Genomic DNA, 5640 nt, shown 5'->3' on the forward strand with positions numbered 1-5640 from the left:
ATGATATAAAGTATTAGGAGGAACTTTTATGTTCCATGAATAAGCTCTGTAGTTATTTCGGCTCTCATGTATCTTGGTTCTTAAATTCTTTTGTCTCATGGTCGTCCCTGGCTTCTAAAGTTCAAAGTAGTGTATGTAAACTGTGTAAAGTACATTTTATTTTCTTCAATCCTATATTATGGGAATCGGATTACTCACACGTTATGTGGGCGTCTTTCTCAATCCATATAATTTGGAGATATGTTTATAACTTTTCTTCACTTTAATGTGAATAATTAAGCATGCTATTTTGAAAAGAGAAAGGAAAAAGAACAAAAACAAAAATCAAAAGCTTCATTTAGGTTTAGTTTTTTAGGAAATATTAAGCTGTAAGACAACCCATCCCAATCTCATCGGCCGACTCTGGTAAACTTTGAACCGACTCTAGCCAGCCAATTTGATTTACTATTAGAAATATAATTATTCATATTATCTCTTTCTATCAATTTAAACTATTAGAAGAAGTAGTTTTATGACATTTACAATTCAATTCAAAATTAATTAAATTCCAAAACCTTTTATTTTCAAATAAAGGTTATAATTTATAAGTTAAATGTAATAATGTTATATCTACTATTATAATTATAAGTAATATTAATGAGACAAAAAAAAATAACTAGAACTTATTTTAATTTTATTTAACATTTAATGAATGTTAAATAAAACATATTCTAACTGTTTTGACTAATTTTTTTTGTTACTAAATATTTCTGATAATTATTCACTTAATTGAAGTATCCGCTACGGTGTTCTTCCTCCTTCAATCATAATCATGGTGTGAGTATACCATGCTGACATATGGCTTGAATAACGGGGTAAGTAACGAAGCGTAAACATTATATTCCATTCTCTTATTCATATATCAATAACAACAAACTCAGTAAAGTAGTTCATTCCTTTATTTATACATATAGTGTCTTAATTATTATGAATCCCGCTATAAAGCTAATGGAATATTTGTACAATGTATACAATGAATTATGAGTTAAAAAATGAATATCATTTATACTATTCAAAATAACTATCCGAGTACTAGAGATAATAAACATCTCATGTCATGAAACCACTCATCCCAAAAGTTTAAGCTGATTTTGGATTCATCAATGATCAAATTCTTGACCTTTCGAATCTAGAGTTCTGATACCATGTCATGAAACTACTCATTCCAAAAGCTTAAGCTGATAGGAAAATATAACATTAATGGTTATATCTCTAATATTGAATCGGACATCCCTAAATCTCCATTGTACACATTGTATAGATATTCTATTGGGTCTTTATACTTTCTCAATTATTATTATTTGATGCAAACAGTTGGATATGATTGGAGCTGGGTTGTTGTATTCCAATGGAAAGTGAAGTGTCGGTTCTTTTGGTGAACCACGTGAAAAGGGATGAGTTCGTGAAGGAGATGTATAACTAGAATTTGAAGTGGCTAGTCCCAAACTAAATAAAGGAAGGAAGGAAAGAGAGAGGTGGTGATATAATAAAACAAAATTAGTTAAAACATTATTGTATACTCGTTTTTTTGGAAAGTTTTATAACGAATCCAATCGAAATCAAGCATTTGAACTTCATTGCATAATAAGTGCAAAATAATTTTATATAATATAGTACAAGACATTAAAAAACATACATATAGTACAAGAAAATTATTCTGCTTTTAAAGCGTGGCAAAAAAAAATGTGATTGAATTTTCGTTCCCATGATTTTTGAGCTGTCCACACACTTTGTAAAGCTCACATATTCAATCATGACTTGTTCTTCATCATGTTTTTGAAATATGTCAAAAAAATTCATGATATTAGATATTTTTTATGGTCTAATATATTACTAGGATAAAATAATAACAAAATATGACACCCATTATAGTAAAGAATGGTGGTATAAACTACTGTAGTTTGTTGCTTTTTATTTTCATTTTAAATCTCATGTAAAAATTACAGCGGTTTAAAATTGTTGGAATTGAAAAAAATTTTAAAAAATGTAACGGTTTAAAACTGCCACAATTTTAGTTTTTAGTAGTTTTGTGGCGCCTATTTTAGTAGTTGGAAATAAAACTCGATGCTAAATTGCTGGATGGTACTAATACTGCAACGATTGAAAAATCGCCACAAAATCATTTTGTAGCGATTCAAAATTGCCGCAAAATTCTCTTAAAACTATTGTATTTTGCGCTTTTGGCGTAGTGTATATATCACCTTTAATTTAAAATCCGATAAATTAATCACCTCTCTAATTGTTATATAGTTTCGTCATAATAGCTAGCTTGATTATTAGGAGTGGCAGCAATACCCGAACCCGCGAGTACCCGACCCGCCCTACCCGGTTGGGGCGGGTTTAAACCCGACCCGCAGCGGGGCGGGTTTGAAGCGTGGCGGGGNNNGGGGTGGCAACCCTACCCGAACCCGCGGGTACCCCCCCCGCCCCTACCCGCTCGGGGCGGGTAATTACCCGCCCCCGCACCGGGGCGGGTTTTAACGGGGCGGGTTCTTGTGCGGGGCGGGGCGGGGTCGGGTTTAGGTTAAACCCGTCCCTACCCGCCCCGGAGTGCATAAATATATATAAAAAAATTAAAAATTAGGGTTACTTGACTTCACTTCCTCGCCGCCGTCACTCATTTCATTTCCATTCTCAAATCTCAACCCTAGGCATTAGGCAAACTCTGAAGCTCACTTCGTCACTCACTCACTCTTCACTCCGTCAGGCTTGAGGCTTCAGGCCTTCAGCTCTTCTCCAACTCTCCAAGGCTGTCAAGGACCACATCCTCTGCTCAGCTGCGCTAGTAAGTCGCCGTCACAGCTCGTCCGATCGTTCGCCGTCGCTCACCAAGACACCAACCGTCCTCATTCATCTCGGTCGCCTCGCCGCTGTCGCTCACGGAGTTCACGTCCGCGTCGCTTCCACTTCTCGCCGTCACTGTCCTTGCCGACTCGCCTCTCCAATCTGCGGTCTTTGGTCTGTGCTCACCTTGTCGTCCCTCCTTCCTCCGTCGTCATCTCTCTGGTGACTGGTAAGCACTAAGCACTTCTCACTCAATACTTACCGCTGATGTGCATGTTCAGATTTTTTTTAATTTAATTTTTATGATTTATGTTTTATGTTAAAATAGTTAAGATAAAACTAAAATTAATTTTGATTTCAAAAAATTAATTTCTCGCTCTGGTGACTGGTAGATTCCTGCATTGTGTAGCTCTTTTTCTTGTAAAATTCAGTCCATGGAAAATTCAGGGAAGAATATGTTTGTTGGCTCAATTTGTCAGACTTTGTTAGGCTAAAGCTTGTAAAATTGAAGTTGTTTTGGCTTCTTTGATGATTGGTTATATGGAGAAGAAGAAGTGATTTATTCTGATTTTGCAATTGTCATTGAGTAGTGAATGGACTCTTCAAGATTAGAGTGACTTGGTTTATGAAAGGGAATATGATCAAGGTGTTATAATTATGAAGAGAATCAAAGACTGTTCTGTTAAGAACAAAGGCCAGAGTAATAAGTTTAGTGTTAATTATGTTATGAACTTTGTTTATCTATTTTGGTATGTTGCAGTTTTTGGTTGAATAAATTTGGCTGAATTTTGCCTAAAACTTGTGTGATTTTTGTGCAATTTTACTACACTAATTAAACAGCAGAAGTGTAGAACTGATCAACAAATTTTGCTGATAATTCCATTCCATGCATCTTGTAAATTTCTTCCTGTCCATGTTATAAAAACAAAATTCAGTATTTCAGTTATATCTATCTAAAGAAATAAAAGGGTATTGGCAATTCTTTCTTGGTCATTATGATTCACTTTCCTAATCTCTTAATTATAAAAGTTGAGTGATGAATTATCAAATCATATTCACGTAGTTTACTGCTACTGCTACTGTTACCAAATGAATTTTGAATTTAATAAAAGTAATCTCTAAATTATAAATCTAAATAAGCAATTGGACTTCAGTTCTAAGCTTTCCTCGTCGAGTTCCTTATTTTCCTTGTCAAGTCTAGTAAGTTCTTCATGGAGTAATTGGACTTCAGTTCTAAGCTTTGCCACGGATCCTTCGAGCTCTTGGAATGCTTCCTAATAAAATTAACAGTTTTGTTTATAAATTGAAATTCAAGTTTTGGAGATATATATCAATCAAGATAATGTACATTTTTATATTGTATTATGTACCTGTTCATAATTTCTCTTCCTCTAAGCACATTTTCTGCTGGCCTCTCTTACATAGTACCAATTAATTTGCTAATTGTTACATCTTTTGATTTTCAGGTTTAAATTTTGATTTGCAAACTTTTAATGATGATAAAGATGTTGAAAGTGATCAAGAATAAGGGTTAAGATTCTTTTATATCTAATATTGTAATTTCTTTATTATGGTGTTAAGTTTGTAGTGATCTAACACTTTTTTTTTAATTTCAAGTTATTTGAGCTAATAGGTGGGACGGGGTCGGGTAGGGTAAAAACCCGCCCCTACCCGCCCCACTGCCACCCCTATTGATTATTCACCTCTCTAATTGTTGTATTCTTTCCCATACTACTTTCACATGCTAAATGTACAAATGTTTTTAGTAATTAAATCTAAGTAAGTTTGCTCACTTATTAATTGACCTAACAAAAACTATCTACACCACTCTTCGGCTCGATCGTGAAAATCATGTATTTCTCTTCTTCTTTTGTTAACAATGTTGCTGCTTCTAATCTCTTTCATTAAATATATTTTATTATTAATATAAAATAATTTCTATATTTTTTCTATTTCTCTTAAAAAATAGAGGATTTCATAAAAAAAAAAATTAAGTTGAATTGTATTTAAATATAACAAAGAAAAAGAAAAGAAAAAAAAATAGAAATTTTGATTAAAAAATACAAAAAATATTTACAACTGTACAAATTTTTTATGAATGATAAAAGATAATACCACGGAAATTTTAGTTAAGAATAAAATACCAAAATTTTAATTGAATAATACATTTTATATTCAATTGCGTAATTTTTTAGTTGAATAAGACAAAAGAAAAATCGATAAATTTTAGTTTAAAAACAAATATTTTAGTAAAAAAACACAGACATTTATTTTAGTTGAATAATAAATATTATAACTTGAATAACATCGGATTTCTTTGTTTATTATTAATAAATTTCTGTATTTTATTATTATGTTTCTTTTCAAAAGATTGTACTTATCAGCATAAATTTTTTGTATTTATCGTCAATATTTTTTTTCTTTTTTTCCCTTTATTTCTCTTTAAAAAATTATGTTTTTCTTAAAAAAATTTAAGCATTTATCGTCCTAAAATTTTGTATTTCTTTTCAATAAATTTTTATTCAAAAAATTGTATTTACCTTAACAAAATACATATATTTATCACTACAAAATTTTTTTGTTTACTTTTTCTTCCTATATATTTCTATTTAAAAAATTATATTTACCTTAAAAAGAACTTATCTATCATCATAAAATTTTTGTGTTTATATATCATCAATAAATTTATGTTTTTCTTTTTATTTCTCTTTAAAAGGTTATGTCGTGTTTACCTTTAAAAAAGTCCTATATTATTATCATCCATTTTTTGTTTTTTTTTTTTCTCAATGCTTTAAAAAATTTTATGACTTTCCTATT

At 31.3% G+C, this 5640-nt stretch overlaps 1 long non-coding RNA gene across 1 annotated transcript; it reads left to right on the top strand.

Annotated features, from left to right (window-relative positions):
* Positions 2432-4362, top strand: LOC110263614. The gene is made up of 2 exons (XR_002349471.1): positions 2432-3052; positions 4290-4362. It is a non-coding gene; the product is annotated as an uncharacterized LOC110263614 (long non-coding RNA).

This window comes from Arachis ipaensis, chromosome B06, assembly GCF_000816755.2.
Source record: "Arachis ipaensis cultivar K30076 chromosome B06, Araip1.1, whole genome shotgun sequence".
NCBI classification, from domain to species: Eukaryota; Viridiplantae; Streptophyta; class Magnoliopsida; order Fabales; family Fabaceae; genus Arachis; species Arachis ipaensis.